Source organism: Schistocerca nitens, chromosome 7 (assembly GCF_023898315.1).
Source record: "Schistocerca nitens isolate TAMUIC-IGC-003100 chromosome 7, iqSchNite1.1, whole genome shotgun sequence".
Lineage (NCBI taxonomy): Eukaryota > Metazoa > Arthropoda > Insecta > Orthoptera > Acrididae > Schistocerca > Schistocerca nitens.
In genome coordinates this window covers 337,570,584-337,587,086 of record NC_064620.1, presented here as the reverse complement: position 1 = coordinate 337,587,086, position 16,503 = coordinate 337,570,584, and positions in this window count along the sequence as shown.

The window sequence follows — 16,503 nt, the reverse complement described above, 5'->3', positions numbered from 1 at the left end:
TAAAAGTGTCATTTGCTGCTTTTAACCATCTTGGAATCCGTGGTCGGTTTTGGTACAAAAAAAATGGTAAAAAGCTATTTCTTGGGGGTTTTCTGAGGAACCACCAGTGAATTAATAGTGCTTCCGTAAGCCTCTAAGGTCCACCATAGGCCACATCAAATGCAAAAAGAACCAACTGTTTTGCTCCATGGAGAAAGCATGCAATATTCACAGTCTGACCCCATGCTGTAGGATACTGGCACTACAACGATCCTTCTGTTGGATATATAAATTGTGTGTAGCCCAAGGGCTATCCAAAACACCTTTATATCACTAATAGAACCGGAGGTATGAACCCCAAAAGAATGTTCCACTTTTGGAAAATATGAAGTAGCTCAAGCTGTTGCATGCATACTGATTCACAAAATGGACGATTCAAATGGAAAAAAAACTGGTAAAACTTTAACAGAATCCGCACTGACAATGGTCTAGAATCCTGTTCACAAAACTAAATCGCTCCAGGCAAATGCCGGGATGGTTCCTTTCAAAGGGCACGGCCGACTTCCTTCCCCATCCTTCCCTAATCCGATGAGACCGATGACCTCGCTGTCTGGTCTCCTTCCCAAACCAAAAAAACCAACCTGTTCACAAAAGTTGTCGCAGCTCTGTGAATTTGAAAGAATTTGGCATGAAGTAACTGTAACACATACACTGCAGTAACATGGTATACCCGAATGCCTCAGTAGAACATTAATGGATATGGTAACGTTGCTAGGAAGTCTTGTGCTGAGCTCAGGTACACAGCAACATATATAAGAAACTGTGTTACAAATAGCCAGAACATCGAGAAAACACAATATGAATTGTGTACAAGTATAAAGACAAGTATGTTATATTTACTTGGATACTCACTATATGGCCAGGGATATAGAATCTGAATGCCGGGGACAAATCAGGTTGTGAAATCTAGAAACTGTACATTCAAAGAATTTTTGAGCAGGATAATCTCAACTGAAAACAGAGAGCAGAAAGAATTTATTGTATTGTACATTGAAGGAACATTACCATTTCCAAGTGCTCAAGATGAAATATGAAGTGAAAGAGAGAAAATGAATTTTGTCGTTTCTCAGATCAGGAGGAAAATGGAGGTAATCAGGAATTTGTGGATATTCTGAAACTCCATGAAATCGAGCCAAGTGTCATCCAATGTCACTTTAGTCTGAAGAGAAGGCTTTTACTAAAACAGCACCAATAAATGTTGTGTAAGGAAAAACATTGATGATCATTTATTGTATCATGAAGCTGTCAATTTTAATGAGGCAATGTAATGGATAGTTGCAATTAAAGAACAAATTAACTTTTTGAAGAAATATGGTGTAGTTCCAGTAAAGGACAGATGGGAGTTTAAAAAGAATGGAACATTTTAAATCCCATTTAATTGCAAAGGTTTTTAGTCAAGCAGAAAACGGAATGATTGTAAGGCATTGTTGGCCAGATGTCCCCATCAGTGCCACATTGGGCAACGTGCAGCTGAAGATGAGGATGAAAAGATGATGAGGACAACACAACACCCAGTCCCTGAGCAGAGAAAATCTCCGACCTGGCCAGGTTCGAACCCAGGCTGAGTGCATGGGAGGCAAGCATAGTACCACCCAGCTAAGCAGGCAGACAGTCAAGCAGAAGGCATAGACTATACCAAGATTTACGCTCCTGTTTCAAATCATAAAGCAATACATCTACTGACAGCAGCCAGTGTTGAGAAAAATTGGCATATTGATCAGTGTTAAGTGAAGAGTGCATTTCACTCACTACCTGTATAGCAAATTAAAGGAAAATGTTTATGGGTTCCAACAGGAAGACACAAAAAAGATAGGTTTTCAAGTTAACAAGTCAACATATAGTGGCAGGTACTGGAATGAACATTTAATCAAATCGCTAAAAAAAGTGGGATTTCTTTGAAATAACATAGATCCACGTGCATAAAAATTAACTGCAAAGGAAGGGAAAATATTCTATCAGTATGTGTGGATGACATGATTACTTTAGGACACCATGAAGAGATGAGGCAAAAGCTGAGAAGTCTTCCAGAAAGTTGTTTTGAAATCAAGCACAAAGGCATGGTGTCACGCATGTTAGGAGTGGAATTTGAAAAGAGCGAAGGTGGAACAGTTGGTATTTCTTAGATTGATTAAATTAATGGACTTCCATATTTGACAGATGTGGACTTCAAAATGTTAATGGAGCCAAGACATCAAAGGAAACGAAATCAAATTTCCTTACTGAGAAGTATATGATGAAGTTAAAAATCTTCCATTCTGTGCAGTTATTGGTGGAATCCTTTATGTTTGACAGAGGGCACGACAACACAAAACTCTCTCAGTGGCCAAGTTGTCTCAATATTGTTCAAACTTTAGTATGAACTACCTGAGTGCATCAAAAGGGGTACTCAGATATCTTAAGGAAATAGCACATTACAAACACACATATTATCCCAGTGTCAAATACTTGAAGCAATCAATGAGGCTGACTGGGCTACTTGTATGAACTATCACTAACCTGTTACTAGATATAAGATAATACTGGTGGGATTTCTAATGTACTGGAAATGTATAAAAAAGTTGCATTTGTACTGAGCACAGTGGAAGCAGAGTATGTGTCAGAAACAGCCTGCACAAGAGAGGTGGTATGGATGAGAGTGCTACCAAAGAACCATGACCTGAAAGAACTGATTGAGGAATCAACAGCTGAGTGGTTTGATCACTTACCCCATGATACAAAATATCTGCAAGATAACGAAGTTATATCTCAAAACAAACGCTGACAACATCTTCTGTTCCATAGGAGAAGTTCTAGTCTTATAATCTGTAAAAGGTAGTAATTAGGATTTACTAACTCAAATCTATAAATTTTTTAAGTCTTGTATGTGGTTTCCATTTAGCCATATTTACATATGTACGCATTATGTGAAATTAAAATGACTTGTTTCACCTCACTACAATTAGTCATACACCTGGCCATAGAACATGAAACTAACTACCTACCTATCAAAATAGCTCAAGAGAAGTGCATTGTTTATCAAATTAGACATCTACATTTTACTTGTTAGACTGCGGCCAGCCAGTGTGGCCGAGCGCTTCTAGGTGCTTCACTCTGGAACCGTGCGACCACTATGGTGGCAGGTTCAAATCCTGCTTCATGCATGGATGCGTATGATGTCCTTCGGTTAGTTAGGTTTAAGTAGTTCTAAGTACTAGGGGCTGATGACCTCAGATGTTAAGCCCGATAGTGCTCAGAGCCATTTGAACCATTTGTTAGACTGCGGAGACTGATAACCTTGAATTACATGACTACATAATAACATTACAAATCATATAATCGCAAATTGCCACTATCTTTACATTTGTTGGAGTGGAAAAAGCGTTTTCTTATCGTGTTATGTATGTGCATACTGTCATGATGTGACGTGTGACAGGTGCACAGTGGTTTATTTTCGTGTAGCAGAATATCGTCATATATTAAAAAAGTGAAGCAGAATATCGTCATATATTAAAAAGGTGTAGCAAAATATCGTCATATATTAAAATGCCATACTTTATCGTTTAAATGGGAATAATATTACTGAACTGTTTTTATGCACATATTATAATCGAAGCATTATGCTTATATGTGTGTATACAACACGGCTTGTCAAACACATGAATTCTGCAAAATGTTCCATTTTCGTGTTTCATAATTTTCGACACTTATTAATATTCTATTTCTGACTGTTTAAATGGGAAGATATCAGTATTTCATCCTTGCACGTACATTCTCTGAAGAAAATTGTTGAGACAGAGGTACCACAGAGATCAGTTCTTTGGCCATTCTTATTCGTAACTGCAATGAGTGACTTGCCACTCATTTTCCCCATACTATGATATGCTATGCAGATAACACTACAATAATTACCTCCCATCAAGACCGATCAGTATTATACCAAATGCCACTGGAATCACTAGATGCTGCAGTGAAGTGGTTCCACTCCAATAAGCGTGTGTTTAACGCAAATAAGATCCATCATCATCTGTTAGGACTATCTAGCAACATAAAAAATAAGAAAGTTAAACTTTTAGGATTTCCTGTTGACTTCAAGTTGATCTGGGAAAAATACATGTTATATTTGCAAAAGAATATCAATTGTAACGTACTTAATGTGGTAATTGAGAGATGTAGTTTCTTCTGAAATCGAAGACTGGAATATTTTGCGCTGTTTTAGTCAAAAATTTCTCATATGCTACTGGTATAGGAGTACCCTTCATATATAAGTGGTGATGTACTGGAAACACAAAAAAAAAAACATGAAAAGAGAATCCTGTAGGGCTGGAGATAGAGACCACTGTCGATCTCGATTTAAAAAGTTGAGATGCTTAAAACTGTTATACCTGTGAATATATTTCTGATCACTATACATCAAATTAAATGAATAAGGGCATGTCAAATGTAAAAAAAAGCAAGTAAACTGTTTATTATATCAAAAGTAATCTACATAGCTGTTAATACATTTATCCCACTGTGAGACAAGATCATCAGTGCTGTCTTGTCTCGTAGTGGCATAAATTTATTAACAGCTCTAGTGATTACCTTCGAAATAATAAAGAGTTCACTTACTTTTTTCCACCTGTCCTGTTTTGATTTTTCTACCTGTCATAAAAGAGTTGTGCAAGAACAACGACACCAAGCGAGGTGGCGCAGTGGTTAGACCCCAGATTTGCATTTGGGAAGATGATGGCTCAATCCCGCGTCCGGCCATGCTGATTTAGGTTTTCCGTGATTTCCCTAGATCGCTCCAGGCAAATGCCAGGATGGTTCCTTTGAAAGGGCACGACTGACTTCCTTCCCCATCCTTCCCTAATCTGATGAGACCGATGACCTCGCTGTCTGGTCTCCTTCCCCAAACAACCAAACCCAACCCAGAACAACGAAGGAGGAAAATTGAAAATGTATATTCCAAGACAAAGACTGATAGAAGCATCCTACTTACCTAACGTTAGCTCCCTAAAAATCTTTAACAAATTACTACCTTCATCGTGCACCAAATCTCGGAAATTATTTCATAGAACATCATATAGCTGGTAATACATAACAGAATTTTTAAATGTTCAGACCGTGAGTACAGTAGAATCCTACTAACCTGAACCCCAAAAATCCGAAATTTCGGATAGGAAATACAGAATGGAAGGAAAAATAATTAAAAAACTTATTTTTAGAGTAAAGAATTTTTTTATTGTACTCTAGCACTGAACAACTCATTGAAAAACTATTTATTGGAATGAAATGTTTATTGCACTGTAACTATAGTGCTGTCTCACATGTTTATGAGCTAGTACTGTGTTTTTCACTTACAGTAGCTTGTAAAACCAGTAATTTTCTTTTGCTACAGAGAACTGAACCTGCTTGATGATGTCATGTTGTGCCAGCATTGTGTGAACATGAAATCAGTTGGTGTGTACACAATGTGCCGACCTATGTAGCATAATGACAACTTAAAGGCATCACCAGCGTCTGAATTTGGCGCAACATATTTATGGGTGTCTTATCTTTCACTATCTTTGTCTTCGGGATAGTCATCAGGTTGACACTGAACTATAGAGATAATGGCTTCATCAGTGATTTCTTGATGACCAGTATCATCGAGTGATATCCATTCTTGATGGCAGTTTTCCCCTGCATTTTCACACTCCATGATTTCTTGGACAAGCTGAAAGATATCATTATTCTCTGATGCTGGAATGATTGGGTTTCTTCAAACATGAGACTTCGCCACAGTTTCTTCCATGATGTTTTTATTAAATACTCATTCTAATTCTCCCAATGCCTCATCTAGCCAGTAGATGAAGTCGTTCATTGTTGTGTTTTTCATTTTGTCTAAGATATTCATTCTTGATGGCAGTTTTCCCCTGCATTTTCACACTCCATGATTTCTTGGACAAGCTGAAAGATATCATTATTCTCTGATGCTGGAATGATTGGGTTTCTTCAAACATGAGACTTCGCCACAGTTTCTTCCATGATGTTTTTATTAAATACTCATTCTAATTCTCCCAGTGCCTCATCTAGCCAGTAGATGAAGTCGTTCATTGTTATGTTTTTCATTTTTTCTAAGATGGAACAGACCTCTCCTTCAGTTACAAATCGTGGAAGCTTTTTTCTCTAATTCACTTTCCTTGTTCCATTAATTGCAAGACAGGGGTTGCGTTTGGTGACAAAAGAATACACAATGTCACTACTGACTAGCTAAATTTCTGAATGATGAGATGGTGCATTATGAATCAAAGGAAAAAAATTCTTTCTCGGACCACTCACCAAATAGCACACAAGTCATCCAAGCTTTACACTGACTTTTGTAATAAACAGGTAGAGAGGTCATATTCAGTTTTTAGGGCTAACAGTTTTGCAGACTTTCTAATTACCAACAATGGTTATTTGTTTGTTATCATGGAGTCGCTACAGGCTAAAACAGTAAGGTGTTCATTTTTCATTTTAAAACCTGGTACAGTCGACTCTTAACCAAAGCAAGACTTTTTATAGTGAGTGCTTTGAAATTCAGCCCATTTTCGTCAGTGTTATAAACTACACTCCTGGAAATGGAAAAAAGAACACATTGACACCGGTGTGTCAGACCCACCATACTTGCTCCGGACACTGCGAGAGGGCTGTACAAGCAATGATCACACGCACGGCACAGCGGACACACCAGGACCCGCGGTGTTGGCCGTCGAATGGCGCTAGCTGCGCAGCATTTGTGCACCGCCGCCGTCAGTGTCAGCCAATTTGCCGTGGCATACGGAGCTCCATCGCAGTCTTTAACACTGGTAGCATGCCGCGACAGCGTGGACGTGAACCGTATGTGCAGTTGACGGACTTTGAGCGAGGGCGTATAGTGGGTATGCGGGAGGCCGGGTGGACGTACCGCCGAATTGCTCAACACGTGGGGCGTGAGGTCTCCACAGTACATCGATGTTGTCGCCAGTGGTCGGCGGAAGGTGCACGTGCCCGTCGACCTGGGACCGGACCGCAGCGACGCACGGATGCACGCCAAGACCGTAGGATCCTACGCAGTGCCGTAGGGGACCGCACCGCCACTTCCCAGCAAATTAGGGACACTGTTGCTCCTGGGGTATCGGCGAGGACCATTCGCAACCGTCTCCATGAAGCTGGGCTACGGTCCCGCACACCGTTAGGCCGTCTTCCGCTCACGCCCCAACATCGTGCAGCCCGCCTCCAGTGGTGTCGCGACAGGCGTGAATGGAGGGACGAATGGAGACGTGTCGTCTTCAGTGATGAGAGTCGCTTCTGCCTTGGTGCCAATGATGGTCGTATGCGTGTTTGGCGCCGTGCAGGTGAGCGCCTCAATCAGGACTGCATACGACCGAGGCACACAGGGCCAACACCCGGCATCATGGTGTGGGGAGCGATCTCCTACACTGGCCGTACACCACTGGTGATCGTCGAGGGGACACTGAATAGTGCACGGTACATCCAAACCGTCATCGAACCCATCGTTCTACCATTCCTAGACCGGCAAGGGAACTTGCTGTTCCAACAGGACAATGCACGTCCGCATGTATCCCGTGCCACCCAACGTGCTCTAGAAGGTGTAAGTCAACTACCCTGGCCAGCAAGATCTCCGGATCTGTCCCCCATTGAGCATGTTTGGGACTGGATGAAGCGTCGTCTCACGCGGTCTGCACGTCCAGCACGAACGCTGGTCCAACTGAGGCGCCAGGTGGAAATGGCATGGCAAGCCGTTCCACAGGACTACATCCAGCATCTCTACGATCGTCTCCACGGGAGAACAGCAGCCTGCATTGCTGCGAAAGGTGGATATACACTGTACTAGTGCCGACATTGTGCATGTTCTGTTGCCTGTGTCTATGTGCCTGTGGTTCTGTCAGTGTGATCATGTGATGTATCTGACCCCAGGAATGTGTCAATAAAGTTTCCCCTTCCTGGGACAATGAATTCACGGTGTTCTTATTTCAATTTCCAGGAGTGTAGTTATGGCGAGTAATTTTCTGTCGATATGGAGTCTGTAAGCATATCTGTTGTGGTACAATCAGCTGATAATTTTTCTCCACCTATCGTCAATTGTCTATCCTGTATCTTTTCTTTCAGCAGTCTAACCACCCATTGATGGTAGTAAATTCTGGATGATTGCCTTAATGAGTAAACCACAAGAAAGTTGCTCGTCAATTTTATTATTCGATGACACAGTGGAGTTGTGGCGATGTTCCAACGGTTTTTTCACTAGTTGTGTTGTAGAAGCTTTCAGTTTTCCTGTGATTTTTTCACAGTCACTGATAGTGGGCATCCCATCATCATTCAGTCGTCAATTTTGTAACACTTCCGCCATAGTAAAGCTGATAAAGCTGATAAAGTTTCTCTTTTGATGTACAGGAACAATGTTTCCATTTGTTTCACTTTTTTCTGTACAGAATATCATCTGTTTTATATATATATAGTATCAACTTAACTAACTATGCTGTTGTATTGTTGTAGAGTATTGTGCATGGTATTTGCAATTTTGCCACTTCTTCGCATCACTATGTTGCCACTTTCTCAGATAGCTATGCTACACTGCTATGTCGTTGGTAATCCTATTCAGTAGCTGTATTTCAATATGTACATTTTTTCAGGTAATCCGAACTTTCCAAATCCAAACAGACAACACCCCAATTATTTCGGAACACAATAATCACCATTACGTGATTATTCCACTGTATATATTGTCAATGGTAACTAAAGATATAGTGAATAATTATTAGCATGCATGATGTTGTCGTACTGAAGGCTCTGGCTTATCGTACTGTATACAAGACATTGAACTGTAATATTACCAAAAAAATATTTTGTTCCATACATAAGATTATTTCAAAAACACAAAAATTTTGCTAAGCAAGGAAATAAATAACAAGAATATGACATTATTCTCGGCAAGTCTAAATATTCACATCTTAAAAACGATAACTATCACATTAATGCTGACAATTCAATTGGCAGCTGTATTTAGCTTAAGTTTGGTACACTTTGAATAAAAACTCAATGAGGCAGACCATGATTAATATTGCTGAATAACAGTATTATCAAAACGTTGATAGTCATCAAACTGAGAGGAAACCTTGAGAGTTGTTGGTGTATTTTAGCCCTCCTTCTCTCATTTCTGTATCACACAGCAGATAAATTAACTTTGAATTAAGCATTTTTTCATGCTAACTTTCATATCAAATTGTTTAATTAACCATTAATGAGTGACTATGTGATTCAAGTACAGTGGAGTTTTGTTTATTTTCCATTTCACATTTCCTTTAACGCTTAGAATTCACTCTGGTGCATGATGTTCTAGGAATTAGCATTCTGGACGAAAGCCCTGTTTTTTGTTGCACTCAAGTGAGCAAATAATTTATCACTAGTACTTCATGTGTGCACTGGATGGCAAGGGACACCAACGGCAGGCATGTAGGCCTGGCGGAAAGTATCAGAAAGGATGACCTTTCTGGCTGTGTCCAGTCATCTCACTTCAGCCACCAGCCCTTGGGATATAGATAAAGGGCAATGCAGTGCAGACAGTAATCAAATTGGGTTCCTAACTATGGCATGCCCAGTATATTTGAATCAGTGGGCGCCACCTTGTGAAAAAAAGTTTAAGACTGAAGAATGCAGAGAGCAGAACTTTCAGTCAAGAAAAAATCGTTCCCAGCTTTGTGGAATTAGGACACCACTTAAGGTAATATGTTCAATTTTTAGCTTGCATTCTTGTGTGGGAGGAAAAACGCAACTGTGTGTGTATCTATAGCTGGAGAGGTGGAAAAATTTGGGCATGTGTCTGCCTTTTGATAAGAGTGAGTCAGATTGGCCACACTATGTTAGCTACACTGATGGGCGATTAGAAATTGTTACAAAGGTTTTAATTGGGTATTGTGTCTGACATCTGTCCAGCTATTGGTTGTGAGGTAGACAATGATGGTTGTACTCTGTGACTGTGGATAGACATCGTTATCATTTTAGATCTCTTTGGATACAGGTTTCCGCAGGTTAACAACTGGCCTGCAGAGTTCATCTGGCAGCAGCAATGGTATTTAGATGTAGATGGCATTAGCAAGCTATTTCCATATGTTGCTTGCTGACCACCTGAGGGTGCAGCTCACAGTGTCAATACACTGTCTGCCATCACAGCCTCAGATCCAACCATGGTAAGAACGCTGGGCAGGGCAAAGCATCGAATATAGGTTTCCGCGTACTTTAGACATAGGTTTACATACAAATTTAAGACATTTCTTTAAGTATTAAGTGTAGAATTTAGGTTGTTTTCATTACACATACATTTAGTAGTACCGTATCTACTCGAGGAATTACAAGTTTTAAGTTCTGTCTTTTATTTCCTTTCAAAACGCGTGAAGTACGTATCTCGCATACACGATCTTAGGCTTAATTTTTCGGGTATACATGTTTTGATTTTTAATGTTAGTTTAACTGCATTACGTTACTATATTAATAATATACACATATATTAGTGTTCCACATAACTTTAGTGATCTGTAGTTAATAGAATATTATTGTTATTGCCTAGATAAATTTTGTAAAAAATATTTGACCTGCCGTAGGAAAGTCAGTTCTGGGGTTCTGTGCAGCTGTTGTGGCAGATGGTTACATTGGGGTGAATGTAGTGGCATGGGAATCGGGGAAGTAAATGGGTCTCTTTCATGGTATTACAGATTATGTTCAAGGGATAGGAAAATAGCGGAACAGGGAAGGAAGATTAGAGCCCTTCAGGCTGAACTGGATAGTGCTAAGGAGGAACTGATGAGGTTAAGGGGGGAGGAGGGTGAAACCAGGTGGGAATGGTAGCAAGGAACAGGGGTCACAGAAAGATAACAGTATCAGGCAGTTTCATCATTGGCACAAACAACAGATTTTCCTTGCTACCTCAGTCAGCTAAGGAAGAGGCTCAAGTAGATGTTAGTGTAGTCAGCGCTCAACAGACTTTCACTAGGAAACCAACAGCTGCAAAAAAGTAGAACGTAGGAGGAAAGTTCTGTTGTTAGGTAGTAGCCATGGAAGAGGTGTGGGCCAGATTTTGCAGGAAAAATTAGGTGACAGGTACCAGGTCACAAGTATTTCCAAGCCCAGTGCATGCCTTAGCCAAGTGATAGAGGATGGAGGATCATTGTGCAAAGGTTTTAGAAAGCAGGATCACATTGTGGTAGTGATTGGAGCGGGAAATAGTATTGATAGGGATCAGGGCTACAATATTGAGTGTGACCAGGTAAAAATAGCATCCTCAATGAACCATACAAATGTTGGCTTTGTTCCTGCTTTCATGCAGTACGATCGGCCCCAATGGAACAGCTCTGTGAGGAGGGTCAATATGGAGCTAATCAGCTCCTTCGGGTGGCTACTTTGTCAAGCATAGGTTTGGTTCCTGTCGATGGTATTGGTAGTTGTGACTTCACAAGACATGGCCTGCAGCTCAATAGTAAAGGGAAGGGTACACTGGCAGGGATGATAGTAAAATCTTTAAGGGGGAGCACTGAAACGGGAGTACTTTTTTAGGCTAAGTTCAGTATCTGATCATCCTACATTGATTGAAATTAAGCTTAATGAAAAGTTCAGACAGGCAGGTACTAGTGATGTGAAAATATCTCAAGATTCTCATGACAGTACAGTGAAAAATAATGTTAGTATGCCACAAGATTCACATAAAAGCACAGTAAAAAATAATGTTAATATATTGCATCAGAATATCAGGGGATTAAAAAACAAAATAGATGAGCTTCTTGTTTGTATAGAAGATTTAGAAACTGAGTCACAGGTGTATAAATGGTAAATGTAGGTGGATATAAGCATCCAGCACATGTAAGTAGAGACACTATGGAGAGAGGAGCAGTTGCCATATATGTTAAAATCAGTCGTAGTGTGAAAAATTTGAAAACTAACAAAAATTGCATAGAGGCATGTGCATGTGAACTAAAACTAAATAAAGGCACTTTTATAATTGTAGCAATGTATAGGTCTCCATTCGGAAATTTTCAACTATTTTTTAATAACTTGGATTCTTTGTTGTGGTACCTGTCAGACAAAGGAAAGCAAATTATTGTTTGTGGGGATTTCAACATAGATTTTCTGAAAGAGTCAGATAGAAAGCTTGACCTTGGAGTATTACTTGGTTCTTTCAATTTGACATCAGTTATTGATTTTCCTACTCGGGTGATACAGGAAAGCAGCACACTGATAGATAACGTTTTCATAGACCAAGATAAATTCAATCAAATAAAAGCTTTTCCTGTTAAGAATGGCCTGTCTGATCATGATGCACAGCTAGTTACAGTATATGATATAGCTCTATACAGTAATGCAAAACAGTACTCCAAAATAGTGCATTCTATTAACGATTTAACACTTCAAAATTTTAGGGAAAGCTTGCAACAGTTAGACTGGGATGAGATGTACAGGGACCATGATGCTAATTTAAAATTTAATCTATTTCATGATACCCTTGTGAGTATATTTGAAAACCTTTTCCCTAAGAAAACAGTGAAATATAATTGTAAGAAACCATTTAAATAGCCATGGCTTACTAAAGGGATAAAAATACCTTGTAAACAGAAAAGGGAAATGCATTGTATAGCTAGGAGGAGTAATGACCCCGAAACAACGAAACATTATAAAAACTACTGCACTGTATTAAGAAAAGTTATTAAAAGTCCAGAAGTATGTGCATTATGTCTGAGATTAGCACATCTGATAATAAAATTAAAACAATTTCGAATGTTGTGAAAAGGGAAACAGGGCAATCAAGAGCACAGGAAGACTTTATTTCTATCAAACACAATGAAAAGTTTGTGAACAAGAAGTCAGAAGTAGAAAACATTTTTAATGATCACTTTTTAAGTGTTGTAGAGAAAATAGGTTCCAGCAAAAAAAATGGCTCTGAGCACTACGGGACTCAACTGCTGTGGTCATAAATCCCCTAGAACTTAGAGCTACTTAAACCTAACTAACCTAAGGACAGCACACAACACCCAGCCATCACGAGGCAGAGAAAATCCCTGACCCCGCCGGGAATCGAACCCGGGAACCTGGGTGTGGGATAGGTTCCAGCTATTCATTAGAAAATAGAAGGCAGTATATGGAAGAGGCAGTACCTACACAATTTGATAAAACGGAAATTCAACCCACCTCTCCTACTGATATTAGGAAAATAATAAATTCACACAAAAGCAAAAGCTCACATGGAATTGATGGCATTTTCAACAGAGTACTAAAATCTTGTTCCCAACAAATAAGTAGGATTCTCAGCCACATATGTAGTAGCTCAGTGAAACAGGGAATTTTTCCAGATAGACTGAAATATGCTATTGTTAACCATTGGATAAAAAAGGGGATGGATCTGATGCTAAGAACTACTGCCCAATCTCACTTCTAACATCTTCTTCCAAAATTCTTGAAAAAGTAATATATTCAAGAGTAGCATGACATATTTGTAAAAATGAAGTACTAACAAAATGTCAATTTGGTTATCAGAAAGACTTTTCAACAGAAAATGCCATATATGCTTTCACTGATCAAGTATTAAATGCAATTAATAATCGAACATCGTCGATTGGATATTTTGTGATGTCTCAAAGGCTTTGGTTGTGTGAATCATGAAATTCTTCTAGATAAGCTTAAGTACTGTGGTATGAGTGGGACAGTGCACAAATGGTTTATTTCATATGTCACTGGAAGAATGCAGAGGGTTGAAATTAACATTATAGATAGTCTTTAAAAATCAGCAGAGTGATCTAACTGGGGAGGTATCAAGAATGGTGTCCCACAGGGTTCAGTCTTGGGTCCCTTATTGTTCTTAATATATATTAATGACTTGCCACTCTATATTCATGAAGATGCAAAGTTAGTTGTTTTTGCTGATGATAGAAGTATAATATTACACACAAGAAGCAAGAATCAGCTGAGGAAATTGCAAATAATCTCTTTCAGAAAATTATTAAGTGGTTCTCTGCAAATGGACTCTCAGAAAATTTTGAGAAAACACAGTTTATACAATTCTGTACAGTTAATGGCATAACACCATTGATAAATATACACTATGAATGGAAGTGTGTTGCTAAGGTAGAATACTCAAAATTTCAGGGTGTGTGCATTGATGAGAAATTGAATTGGAAGAAACACATTGATGATCTGCTGTAACGGTTAGGTTCAGCTACTTATGCTATTCGGATGACTGCAAATTTTGGTGATAAACATATCAGTAATTTAGCCTACTATGCCTATTTTCATTCACTGCTTTCATATGGCATCATATTTTGGGGCAATTCGTCATTAAGAGATAGAGTATTCATTGCACAAAAGTGTGTAATCAGAATTATAGCTGGAGCCCACCCAAGATCACCTTGCAGACATTTATTTAAAGAACTCGGGATATTCACAGTACCTTCGCAATACATATATTCACTTATGAAATTTGTCATTAATAACCCATCCCACTTCAAAAATAACAGCAAAGTGCATAGCTATAACACTAGAAAAAAGCATGATGTTCACTATTCTGGATTAAGTCTCACTTTGGCACAGAAAGGGGTGAATTATGCTGCCACAAAAATCTTTGGTCATTTGCCAAATGGTATTAAAACTCTGACAGATAGCCAACCAACATTTAAAAGCAAATTAAAATAATTTCTGAACGACAACTCCTTCTACTCAATAGATGAATTTTTAGATATGAAGTAGTAACTGTAAAAAAAAATTAATTAAATATCATGTGTAAAGAAAACTTATTACATTTCCAAATGATGTGGAATGTGTCACTTTATCATTACGAAATGTTGTATTCATGATCTATGGAACAACGATTAATGTATGTATGTATATATGTAGGTCTGGAAAGAGATTAGTGCATTCAGAATAGATAATGTAGGGTTAAGTGACGAGTAATGTGTTTGTAGTGGAAGGCACAATACGAATTTGTAGTAGTAATCTTTTACTTGTCTTCTCTTAAACTGCTTTGATTAGAAGAGTTCCACGGCTCACTTAGACTTAATGTAATTCCAGTCTTGCGTCAGGAAATACGTTTGTGCGTCTGTTCCTTCACTTGTAGTCCATCACAGTCTTGCCTCCTAACTTTAAATTAGATGTCAAGTTTTGCAGTTTTCTGTCCTTTGAAGGTTATCCAGAAAATAATGCACCGCATTTTTTTCTCAGCCAAAAAGAAAGCTACTAATGCGAAACGTTACGTATGTATTATTTGAAGTTTCCTGAGTGAGCGCGCCAAGTTTCCGTCGCTTCCGACAAAATGGCGTCTGCAGGTGATGTACGTTACAAGCAATGTGCTGTCATTGAATTTCTCTCTGCAGAGAAAGAAACTGTGGGGAATATTCACAAACGCTTGTAAAATTCTGTGGAGCATTTGCTGTCGACAGAAGTACAGTTAATCGCTGAGCACAGATTGTGAGGTCATCGGAGGAGCTCCACGATTTACAGCGGTCGAAGAGACCATCCACAGCTGTCAAATCTGACATACATGAACTAGCCCTCCCGACTTCCACTTATTGGGCCATTAAAGGATGCCATTCGTGGAAGACATTTTGAGGACAATGAGGAGGTGATTCACATAGTGAAGCACTGGCTCCGTCACCAGGATAAGGATTGGTACCGAGGTGTAGCTCTTGTTTCACGCTGGAGGAATGCTGTGGAACAGGATAGAGATTATGTGGAAAATTAAGCTGTTTATCTAAAAGCCATTCTATCGTGGGTGTTATTATTATGTTCAATAACGAATTGTTGAAGAAAAAATGCGGTCCACTACTTTCCGGGCAACCCTCGTATTTAAATTTACATTCGTAGATTTTTCTTTTGCCTTGCACTAAAGATCATCCAAGAAAAAATTATTTTCAAGCATGTAATCCAATGGTGGGGACTCATATGGTTCAAATGGCTCTGATCACAATGGGACTTAACATCTGTGGTCTTCAGTCCTCCTAGAACTTAGAACTACTTAAACCTAACTAAGCTAAGTATGTCACACACATCCATGCCTAAGGCAGGATTCGAATCTGCGACTGTAGCGGTCGCGCGGTTCCAAACTGAAGCGCCTAGAACTGCTTGGCCACACTGGCCGGCTGGCGACCCATATTTTGCACCTTTCTTAAATAACAAAAATTCATTTAATAGTTAGCAAGATAGTTGAAGTTACTGAAATTAGGATGACCTATTAACCACAACTTAGCTTACAGCCACTACTGATTGCAGATTAAATTCTACGAGAGGCATTCATTAAGTAATGCATCTAATTTTTGTTTTCTGACAATGTGTTGGTTTTATTCAGGATTCCAATACAACATATTATTGCCCACTCTTTTGTCTATAAAACCCTATTTTTCAACATTATCTCTGATCATTGCGACAGCCTTACACCACCTACTGGGAGGGCCCTTATAACTGCAGGTACCACTCTACTGGTCGACATTGGAACCAACGTCTTGCTGCATC